Raw genomic sequence first — 12,565 nt, forward strand, 5'->3', positions numbered from 1 at the left:
AACCGTGCATCTTGGCGCCTCACAGTTTGGCGGGCAGCAGCCTCCTTTGAAGAAGACCGCAGAGCCCACCTCACTGACAAAAGGCAAAGGAGGAAAAACCCAACACCCAACCCCAACCAACCAATTTTCCCTTGCAACCGCTGCAATCGTGTCTGCCTGTCCCGCATCGGACTGGTCAGCCACAAACGAGCCTGCAGCTGACGTGGACTTTTTACCCCCTCCATAAATCTTCGTCCGCGAAGCCAAGCCAAAGAGATGGACAATTGAATATGAAAGCAGAATTTTAGTTTGATTTGGATATCATGTTGGCTGAATGGCCTGTTATGTATTGTAGTATTTTGTGTTCTATTTTGAAATGGAAAGAATAGTTGTCACTTGAAGTTCATGGTTAGTCTTTGCTATTCTAGAGGAGTGGTATGCCTTAATCTCCAAAGGACAATAACCATTCCACATTTCAGCTATTATCAACTTGGATACAAAGTAGTAGGTGAAAATACAGATTTTTCTTGGTGTTTTATCACCTTTGTATGTTATCGAAGTTTGCTATTTACTTATTTTTAGTTGATGGCAAATTCTCAACAGCAGAACAAAGGTGAACTATTACATCTACATTTTTTTTCAGTCTTTCATCACCCGCCAGTGATTTTTCTCTCCCTTTTCACAATTACTTAGCTTTTATTTAATTGCCATTCAGTTTCTGTAAAATCACATTTTATTTTTGAATATTACCTGTATTTTAATCTTCAACGGAAGTGGAATGTTCCCCGAGCTAATTTCTTTTTCCTAGATCAGGGGTGGGCAACCTTTTACCATGCGTGGACTTGGTGTGTCTGGTTGAATGGCCGAGCACACTGATATTACCATAAATGAAATAAATACTGAAGCACAGACATTATGTAATTTAAGTTTTCGATGGTCTCTGCTTGAAGTAGGTCATGAACATAACTGACAATAATTTATCAAAAAACAATCCACAGAAAAAGTTCAAGCAATAAGATGAGCTGTATTCCTTCTAAAAATCTACTACAATGCGTTTCAGGGAAAAGGCATCTTCAAATCAAGAAATGCACCAAAAATCACAAATTAGTTATTAAAATTACACAATTTTTAAAAAAGCCAGAAAAGTTAAAAGAGAGAAAAATGAGTCACAATGAAAATAATCTAACCCCAAAACAGTTCAATCAGTGGGAAACTGGTTTTGTTTGTTGTTTGAAAGCATTTCGATATAGGGTGATACATTGTTGAAGCCATCTGCAAGACATCGTCTAAATGGTCATTAGTCTTATTTGTTTTCAAGTCGGTCTTGGTATACTTCATTTTTGAGAAGAGTTGCTCACATGTATGTGCTGCCAGACAGTGATGCCATCTTGTTTGTGTGCTCTCCACCAAGCTTTTATAATTCCCATATGGAAAGTTTTTTTTGTAGAAGTCAATCAAAGACTCATCATTTGCATTAAATTTGGATTTTGATTGATCACTGTACTGCATCTCAAAGTTCCATCTGAAAATTTTCTGGTACAGTTTCTACATCCACACTGAATGGAGTTGCAAACAGCTTGTAGTCACTTGCATCATGTGTTCTGTTTTTGCGAACACAATAGACTCTGGTAATTTTCAACATTAATATTTTGATACATTTTGACACTAATGAGTGACTACCTGTAAATATCTCACCCGACCAGAACCTTAGTGTGGCTGTTGGAAATTCATAACAATTAGCAGCTGTGAAAAGATTCTCAGCTCCTTTAACAAGAATTAGGCCTAGCTCAATAAGAATGAATGGGAGAAGGAGTTTATCAACTTCAAACACAATGCTAAGATATTAAGTTTTACCTTTCTGCACAAAAAATAGCTCTATAGATACCTGAAGGTCCAGCAGAACACCTGCACTAATCGCCTCATCCTGGAATGATTTCCTGCGGCACTGACCAATTGTGCACTGCTGAACCAGGGAAGTCCTGACTGCACCTGTCATTAAACATTGGCTGTCATCCTGTGGGATCTGGATACCAGTTTCACTCATCCATCTGCTGGTGCCACCGGCCTGGTCTCGCCCCACCAGCCAAATGACATCAGCGCCCATTACCTGCGAGCTGAACTTGTACATTCCAAACTCAACGGTTGACTGTTCAAAATCGGATCTCGTTACCTGTCTGGCACGTCAGCCATCGATTGTCCACAATGCATTGCACTATGGTAGCCAAACCAACTGCTTTCACTCAAGCTGCCAATGTTGGCAGGTTTTTTTAAAAGAAAAAGTAGCTAATTGCTGAGTGTTGGATTGTGGGCCAGATAAATTTGGATCTGGTCTGCAGGCCGTAGGTTGCCCACCTCTGTCCGAGGTCATGCTAAGTCGAGCTGGAGTGTGACTTTATAAATGCTGAGTAACCTCCAGTTTGTTTTTGCCTCACATGAGCTGAGGTAGTAAATGCCGCCAGGTTATTTAACTCGCTGCACTACTCTTTTCAATTTTAGAGGAGATTGGTTGAATTTGTTTAATTTTGACTTCAACCAGCATTCAGATATGCAGCAAGTAGCACCGACAATGTTGTGAATTTGTACAGTGTAGTTCATGTGGAAAATGTTCCAGGATTCAGCAGAGAAACTAAAATATTAAGACTAAAACGAGCCACAATTTTGAAATTGGATTACATGACTGCACTTGGCCATGTAAATAAAATCAGGAAAGTTTAAAAATGTAGAAAGACAAAAGAAAGATCCAGCAATGGACCTATCGAAGATGACTGTTACCATGTTAAGGGAAAGAAGGGTAAAGAATGGTGGGGGAGGGGGAGAAACACTTCTGTATTGTATTTAACCTTTTTCCTCACTTTCAGAATGTCCCAAAGTACTTTATAGTTAATAAAATGATTTTGAATTATAGACTCTGTTATAACATGAGAAACATTACAACTTATTTGTGCATTGCAAGTTTCATAGAGACCAATGTGACGATGACCATTGATGTAATTTTAAATGAAGGATAGATATTGATGAGAGCATCTGGATAGTTCCCTTACTCTTTGGGAAAACAGCAATTTAGGTTATGAGATCACCGTTGAAAAGTGTAATTTTCCTCAGTCTTGCACTGGTTTCAAATGCTGAAAGAGCTCAGCCAGTTGAGCATCATCTAGGGAAAGAAATGCCTTAACAGTTAATGTTTCAGATTGTAGACCCTTCATGATGTCATCTTGTATCATTTGTGAAGCTAATAATTGAAACCTGGATAGTACTGGATAGGACATCTGGTTGGCTGTGGGATGAAGTAACAGTGTGTGTTACTTGCTCCTACTTGCTTTTCATTTTCCTCCACTTTTAACTTTTTTGCAACCAAAGTGTTTCATTATTAGCCTCTCTCACCAAGAATTGTTTTACAATGTCTACAAGAGTGCTAAAGCAGGTAAAAAAGGAAGAAATGCCAACAAGCTTATCTACAGAGACCATCATGGAACTAATGGAGCATCTTAAGCAATAGTTAACAGAAGAATTTAAAAATGGCATGGGCCAGATTGAAGTTAAATTTGAACTGATCAATTCAGCAGGTCAAGATCATAGTGAGTGGTTGTCATCAATTGAGTGACGGTGTTAAAGAATTAGAAGATGTATGCTCCAATAAGTTGATGAGGGTCATTGATTTTGAAAGCAGGAGCTGAAGGCAAAATGTATGTATTCTGGGCTTGTCTGAGTCTACTGAAAGGGGGCAACTTAAAAATTTTTTTTTAGGAGCTGCTCTACGAGGTGTTTGGGAGAGATCTGCTCGCATCACCACCTGAGATTGATAGAGCTCGCTGTTCCTTAGTACCCAAGCCGACCATGGGTCAGAACTGTGATCTGTTGTTCTCCGATTACTATGCTGCCAAACCAAGGATTTTTTGGTCCTTGAAACCCTTAGAAGAGGGAAGCTTTAATATCATGGCCAACAGGTCAGGATCATCAAGGATTATTGCCCTAATGAAGTATTGAATCAATGTTCCAAATACAGAGAAGCTATGTCAGAACTATATCATTGGGATTTTAAACCTTCATTGAAATACCCTGCTCAACTTCACATTACACTTTCTAATGATCATAAGAAGTGGATGAAGCTCAGAAGTATATTGATGATCTTTCTTCTGCATCACGTCCTGTCCTGTGCGAACTGTTATTTCATGACTGAGGCTGATAAATTACTGCTACTTTAAGGTTTCTATCACTTAATATACAAGGTCCTTTGGATGAAGATTGTTTGGTTGTTTGCTATAATAAATATGTGGAGTGATAATCCATTTAGATTGAAGTTATGTAAGGATACCTCTTGGTATTCAATTAATTGAGTTATTTAATTTTCATGAAGAGATACTAAGCATGCTTCCATTAAGATGGAAAACAATGTTGCTACTTGTTACACATTTTCAAAAAAATTGCATGAGAAACTTTGTAAAATTTTTTGTTGTACTTGGTTAAAGATTAAACTTAATCTTGTTTTAATTAGAAGTGCAGAATATTTACAATTGAAGCCTAGGAGTATGAGATAAAATGCTTAGCAGGAAGGTATTTCGGTGCATTTTATATACAGGGAGGTATATTATATTCAGAGCCAGCTCTTTAGCGCTTGACGTCCTGTTTTGCGGAAACTGCCAAAATGTTTGGCCTGGAAGTCAGCCTAAAGAAAACTGATGTCCTCCATCAGCCAGCTCCCCACCATGACTACCAGCTCCCCCACATCTCCATCGGGCACACAAAACTCAAAACGGTCAACCAGTTTACCTATCTCGGCTGCACCATTTCATCGGATGCAAGGATCGACAACGAGATAGACAACAGAACGCCAAGGCAAATAGCGCCTTTGGAAGACTACACAAAAGAGTCTGGAAAAACAACCAACTGAAAAACCTCACAAAGATTAGCGTATACAGAGCCGTTGTCATACCCACACTCCTGTTCGGCTCCGAATCATGGGTCCTCTACCGGCATCACCTACGGCTCCTAGAACGCTTCCACCAGCGTTGTCTCCGGTCCATCCTCAACATTCATTGGAGCGACTTCATCACCAACATCGAAGTACTCGAGATGGCAGAGGCCGACAGCATCGAATCCACGCTGCTGAAGATCCAACTGCGCTGGGTAGGTCACGTCTCCAGAATGGAGGACCATCGCCTTCCCAAGATTGTGTTATATGGCGAGCTCTGCACTGGCCACCGAGACAGAGGTGCACCAAAGAAGAGGTACAAGGACTGCCTGAAGAAATCTCTTGGCGCCAGTGGGCTGATATCGCCTCAAACCGTGCATCTTGGCGCCTCACAATTCGGCGGGCAGCAACCTCCTTTGAAGAAGACCGCAGAGCCCACCTCACTGACAAAAGACAAAGGAGGAAAAACCCAACACCCAACCCCAACCAACCAATTTTCCCTTGCAACCGCTGCAACCGTGTCTGCCTGTCCCACATCGGACTTGTCAGCCACAAACGAGCCTGCAGCTGACGTGGACATTACCCCTCCATAAATCTTCATCTGCGAAGCCAAGCCAAAGAGAAAGAAGCTTGTTGATTCTGGAGTTTTCTGGATGTGGGAAATAAGGGCTGGGTGGGGGAGGTAGGGGAATGTTTTTCTAACATTGCCATAGACCTAGAAACTTTTATAAACACTGGCTTTCCACAGCTTATCTTCAAGGTTGTTTTGGTTTCTTGTTCCTGCTGCAAGGCTAACATATGAGACTTGAATAACCAAACTATTAGTTTTTAATAATGGCTAATCAAATTAATATTGTTAGTTGGAATGTGAATGAATTGAGCCATAAAATCAAGAAAGAAAGTGTTCTCACAGGTCAAGCAGCTTAAAATTGCAGTCACCTTTTTACAAGAAACACGCACTCATGGATGTGATGACACTCATTCTACTTTTCAAACTAAAAGCAGGAGGGTTTTAATACATTAATTAAAATATTCCCTTTGTTCAGCATAGTGTTGTATCAGATCCAAATGGTTATTATGTTATTTGTCTCTGGGAAATTATGTAATAAGATGGTTATATTAGCTAATATCTATGCTCTTAATGTAGATGACATGGTTATTTTTAAAAAACTTTTTAATTCCTACTGGACCTGAGCTTGTATTCTCTGGTACTTGGTGGGGATTTTAATTGCTGGTTAGATCCTGTTTTGGATTGTTCGCTCTCTGAACCCTGCTATAATAAGTAAGGCTGCCTTAGCAATTCATTAAAAAAAATCAGATTATGATATTTCTAATGTCTGGTGTTTTTTTTTCATTCTAATAGGAGAGTTTTTTTTTCCATCTTCACCATAATTTTTCAAGGATCGACTATTTTCTTGTTGATAATCAACTGATTTCACAGACCTGTTCTTGTGAGTATCAAAATATTGTAATATCAGACCACGTCCCCGTTGTTTTATTTTTGTTCTTAGCTGACTTCCCTCAAGTCAGTAAGCATTAGTGTTTTAATTCAACATTGTTCTCAGATAATGATTTTTTGAAATTTATGGAGGAACAGAAAACTTTTTCTTTGAAACCAATACTACATTAGAAACTTCTAGTTTGATTGTATGGAAAACCCTATATAACCATATAACAATTACATCACAGAAACAGGCCAGTTTGGCCCTTCTAGTCCATGCTGAATACCTTCTCTCACCTAGTCCTATTGACCTGCACCCAGCCCATAACTGCTGCTACCTTTTCCCCATATGATGTCACTACTTTGTCAATTTAGTCAGTTTTCAGGTTATAACTTCAAAGTGAACTTCTTCCTTTGTCTGTGTCTGCTTCAGTGAATACTAGTTCTCCTTTTAAGTATCATAGTTACTAAAAATCAAAACATATTTTCAAAGAAGGTTTTAACTAATTAAAGCATGTGAAACAATCTTTTTCACATTGGCCTCCCCTGTCTATAACTTTGGTCGGGTGTATTAATTCTATTAAAATGAATATTCGACCTAAATTTTTGTATCTTTTTCAGTCTATACCAATTTTTATTCCTAAATTGATTTTTGACTTGCTTGATTCAGCTATATATCATTTTATATTTGGAAGGCTAAGTGTCCTCATCTAATTATTTTCTACTGTTTGTTTTTTGACATTGAATCTTTGCGGGATTAATTTGTTTTTATTTGCTCCATTTCAAACCACTTGCGTATCTTTTCATGTAATAGTTGATCCCATATAAAAGTCAAACACGCACGCCCCCCCCCCCCATTTTTTGCCTAAAAATTGGGTATTTTCCATATATCCCTGTAAAAGTCAACACCCCTCTCTATTTTTGGCCCTGACTGCCCACCCACCGGAGCTCCTGATGCCCTGACAGTGAATACTTGCTTTGGTCACCTGTCCACTGGAGCTCCTGATGCCCCCTTTGCAGATCCTTTCCTTGGCCACCCGCCCATTGAATCTCCCAATGCCCTGACCGCAGATCCTCGCCTCAGCTGCCCGCCCATCCAAGCTCCCAATCCACCAAATGCAGACTTGCCATCTGGTCCAGGCCATCCGAGCTCCTGATGCCTAGAGCAACACAGATACTTACTGTGGTCAAAGGTAGAATCTGTGTAAAAGTTGACACCCGTAATTTGACCCTAAAAATTGTCCCCAAAACTTAACTGTTACATGAGATTATACCTTTGTCTCCTGCCACATTTACAATTAAACAAAGTAAAATAAAAATTTCAAGAACACACAGGCAACTGGTGGGCTGTTGGTGACTCGAGGCGAGGAACCCATGCATGTTGTGGCCTGCTAGTGACTGCAATCAAAGAAATCACTGGGTTGTGGACTGTCCAGTGCACAGTGCTGGGCTCGAGACTGGCTGAATGGGTACCACGTATCAGAACCAAGATGTGAGAGTGTGCTGAGGACTTTCTCATCGTATCAGAGGTTTGGATTCAGAGCTCAGGTTGCCAGTGGTTTAGTATCAAAACCAAGATGTGAGAGTGTGCTGAGGACTTTCTCATCGTATCAGAGGTTTGGATCTGGAGCTCAGGTTGCCAATGGTTTAGTATCAGAAGCAAGATGTGAGAGTGTGCTGAGGACTTTCTCATTGTATCAGAGGTTTGGATCCGGAGCTCAGGTTGCCAATGGTTTAGTATCAGAACCAAGATGTGAGAGTGTGCTGAGGACTTTCTCATTGTATCAGAGGTTTGGATCTGGAGCTCAGGTTGCCAATGGTTTAGTATCAGAAGCAAGATGTGAGAGTGTGCTGAGGACTTTCTCATTGTATCAGAGGTTTGGATCCGGAGCTCAGGTTGCCAATGGTTTAGTATCAGAACCAAGATATGAGAGTGTGCTGAGGACATTCTCATTGTATCAGAGGTTTGGATCTGGAGCTCAGGTTGCCAATGGTTTAGTATCAGAACCAAGATGTGAGAGTGTGCTGAGGACATTCTCATTGTATCAGAGGTTTGGATCCGGAGCTCAGGTTGCCAATGGTTTAGACTATACTCTGTGTGGCTACAGGAGTGCTGGAGGCGAATCCATGGACATTCAGTAACTCTCTTTTGCTTCTCTTTCTCTGACAGTAATTTCTGCTGATGACTAATCTGTCTCTCTTACTAAGGATATTTTGTATAATATTACATTAATCTTTTATTACATGACAATAAAAAATCATGAATCTTTTACAGCAATTTGATGGAGCACCCACACATTTCAACACCTATACAAAAGAAAACCTCAATTTCCATTTTGCTATCTAACAGAACTTGCAGGGACTACCCATGCTATCTTAAATGAGGGAACAATGGAAATCCATAAGGTCCCTCTGTACTCTGTACAGTATTTGATGGAATTGTTGGGAGTGGGATTTCAGCTTCAGGTACCTTTACTTCAAACTGAGGCTGATTTACACTCTTTTCAACCTTTGCAGTCCTGCATGATTAACCAAGGGCGTATGACTTGGGGGATGGGGGGGAGGGGGTATGCAAAACGACTTCCCCCTCTTTCCCTCGTTCCCCCCCCCCCCGGTCCGGACAGGGAGTGGGAGGCGGCGGCCCCAGTCCAGGCACAGGGAGAGCAGCAGCGGCCCCGGTCCGGGCGAAGGGTAGACGGCGGCGGCCCCGATACGGGCAGGAGCAAGGGGGAGACGGCGGCCCCAGTCCGGGCACAGGGAGAGCAGCAGCGGCCCCGGCCCCGGTCCGGGCGAAGGGTAGACGGCGGCGGCCCCGATACGGGCAGGAGCAAGGGGGAGACGGCGGCCCCGGCCTCGGTCGAGTGAGGCAGGCGGAGGCCCCGGTCCGGGCAGGGAGTGGGAGGCGGTGGCCCCAGTCCAGGCACAGGGTGAACTGCGGCGGCCTCGGCCCCGGTCCGGGCAGTATGGACCGACCTAGGAGGGGAGGCAGGCCCCTCCAGCCCGGGTAAGAAACCTGCATAGGAGAAGGCCACTCCGATATAAAACCTACGACCCAAGGACCTCGCTGCCACGTCCCAGCTTGCTTGGCCACGGCACACGAACCATGGGTGTAAAGGGTGGGGCCAGTACTGCGCGCACTGCACTCCACCTAAAAGCTCCTTTGCGCAGGCCCGAGGACAGGTCCACGTCCTCCCCCTCCACGTCCTCCCCCTCCACGTCCTCCCCCTCCACGTCCTCCCCCTCCACGTCCTCCCCCTCCACGTCCTCCCCCTCCACGTCCTCCCCCTCCACGTCCTCCCCCTCAAAAGATGCTCACAAACTCAAGCTAGCATGCTGGAACATCAGAACCATGCTAGACAAGACTGACAGCCACCGACCTGAACGTCGGTCTGCCCTCATTGCACATGAACTCCTCAGACTTGACATCGACATAGCCGCTCTCAGTGAAGTCCGCCTGGCAGATGTAGGCAGCCTCCAAGAACGCGGCGCGGGCTACACACTCTACTGGTCTGGCAAGCCTTCGGATGAACGACGCCTATCTGGTGTAGGCTTCATGGTCAAGAGCTTCATTGCCTCCAAACTCGAAAACCTTCCGACAGGCCTCTCGGACCGAATCATGTCCATGCGACTCCCACTTCAAAACAAGCGTCACATCACCCTCATCAGTGTCTATGCTCCAACCCTCCAGGCGGAACCAGCAGAAAAGAACAAGTTCTACACCGACCTGCGCAACCTCATCCAACGTACCCCTACAGCCGACAAGGTTGTCATCCTGGGCGACTTCAACGCTCGTGTCGGCAAAGACTCAGAAACCTGGCCAGGAATCCTGGGCAAGCATGGCGTCGGCAAGTGCAACGACAATGGGCGCCTCCTGTTGGAGCTCTGCGCAGAACAGCGGCTTGTCATTACAAACACCCTTTTTCAGCAGAGGGACAGCCTTAAGACCACCTGGATGCATCCCCGTTCCAAACACTGGCACCTCCTGGACTACATCCTGGTGCGAGAAAGTGACAAACAAGATGTGCTCCACACCAGGGTCATGCCTAGCGCGGAATGCCACACTGACCACCGGCTGGTTCGCTGCAAGCTCAACCTTCACTTCAAGCCAAAGCCCAGGAACAATAAAGCCCCCAGAAAGAGGTTCAACGTTGGAAAACTGCAGTCAGACGAAGCGAGAGGAAACTTCCAGGCAAACCTCAAAGCAAAGCTCGACGTTGCAACCCGCCTCACGGACCCGTCCCCTGAAACCCTCTGGGATCAGTTGAAGGCTACCATACTGCAATCCACTGAAGAGGTACTGGGCTTCTCCTCCAGGAAAAACAAGGACTGGTTTGACGAAAACAGCCAGGAAATCCAGGAGCTGCTGGCAAAGAAGCGAGCTGCCCACCAGGCTCACCTTACAAAGCCGTCCTGTCCAGAGAAGAAACAAGCCTTCCGTCGCGCATGCAGCCATCTTCAGCGCAAACTCCGGGAGATCCAAAATGAGTGGTGGACTAGCCTTGCCAAACGAACACAGCTCAGCGCGGACATTGGCGACTTCAGGGGTTTCTACGAGGCTCTAAAGGCTGTGTACGGCCCCTCACCCCAAGTCCAAAGCCCGCTGCGCAGCTCAGACGGCAAAGTCCTCCTCAGCGACAAGATCTCCATCCTCAACCGATGGTCAGAACACTTCCAATCTCTTTTCAACCCCCCCCACCAAATTCAGGCAAAACAGTGGAAAAAAACACTTTTAAGTTGCATGTGATTTGTGCTAGCTGTGTATTGTCCATTGATGAAGACTTTTTAATTAGAAATTGGTTCTTGTGTTTTTATCTGTGTAAAATTTTGGGCAAATCAACCTCTCTGCCTGCCTTAACCAAAGAATCCTCATATCATCATTCGCCCATATGAATGTCCCTAGGGTTAGCTTCTGATTGTGCATTCTCACTGGTGTGAAGGCTCCTGTTTTCATCTCTTTATCCTGATTCTGCCATTGCCTTGTACATCTGCTGAAATACTTCTCCATGACTATGTTATCTCTGTACTTAACTACTCCATCCTACTTTTGGCTATTTTGACTAACACCCAACCTTCACACCTCCTTGAGATAAAATTAAGCCAACATTCTGCTGTCTCTTTCTTAACTCAGACCAAGTCCATTCTTTGTTTACTGTCTGAACTGGCTCATGCTTTAGCAATGTTGTTTTTTAAATCCCTCCCTTGCTTTACTCTAACCCATTGTTCTCCTTTTCTGGCCTCTTGTGGATTCTTAGATTTTAGGCAGTCAACCGTTTAAGTCTTGAGAATGAGATATAATCCTAAACATCTCTGCCTCTTCATTTTCATTTTTGGATCCTTCTTAAAATCTTTCACCAGGCTGTTATTTCCTCCTATAGAACCTCTGAGACAAGATATCAAATTTCTTCAGCAGTCTTGTGAAGCTAATTATATATTATTTTGTTAATAAATAGTGCATAGTCCTGTTAATAAATTCTCTATTTATAAATTCAACTTATTACAATTCAGAATTATTAAGAGAGGGTGTCAGGCTGACACATTAACTCTTTCTTTACAGATGCTGCCTGATTTGTTAAGCATTTTCAATATTTTAAAGCCCTCTTGCTGTCAATATGTATGTGCATTATATCCAAACATGTATGTTTGGAGTCCATGTAGCAAAATGCAAAAAATGTATTTCAAAACAAGACTCATTCATTTTCAAAAACAGTAAGATGTTGAATATACTGCAGTACTCTATTTGGGACCCCTGAACTGGATCTTCATTGGTTCACTTTGAAACTTTGTAGGGTTAAGGATAATTTGTATCACTGGTGAACAATGTTGGAAAATGGCAGGGCAGCAAAACAACAAACCCAGGAAGAACCTTGGATTTAAAAATATAATGAAACTTATGATCCCCAAATCAATAGTAGATAGTCCCAGGAAAAAAAAAGACATATTTGTGTACAGAAGGACCAAGGAGAATTCGATGTTTTATACAAATATACTAATGTAGTAGTGTGTTATGCTGAAGAGGAGGTATCTGGTGTCCAGATTGGGTTGGGAGGAACAGGATGCAGTCTGCAGGTAATAATTTCCTGTGTTTTTAAAATGATTTTTAATTAAGCTGGTTAAGTGAGCATAATACTTTGATTGCTGCTAGCTTTAATGAATGAGTTAATGTCATAGCAATAGAGACAGATCATAAACACTGAGTCTAAAGTGATTAGATTTGCTTAACTCAGCACAGACAGTGG

At 43.0% G+C, this 12,565-nt stretch overlaps 1 protein-coding gene across 2 annotated transcripts in view; it reads left to right on the top strand.

Moving 5' to 3' along the window:
• LOC138757874 (neuronal vesicle trafficking-associated protein 1-like) overlaps nt 1-12,565 on the top strand; it is a 111,005-nt gene that overhangs the window by 29,269 nt on the left and 69,171 nt on the right. The window lies entirely within an intron of this gene.

The sequence above is a fragment of the Narcine bancroftii genome, chromosome 3 (assembly GCF_036971445.1).
Source record: "Narcine bancroftii isolate sNarBan1 chromosome 3, sNarBan1.hap1, whole genome shotgun sequence".
NCBI classification, from domain to species: Eukaryota; Metazoa; Chordata; class Chondrichthyes; order Torpediniformes; family Narcinidae; genus Narcine; species Narcine bancroftii.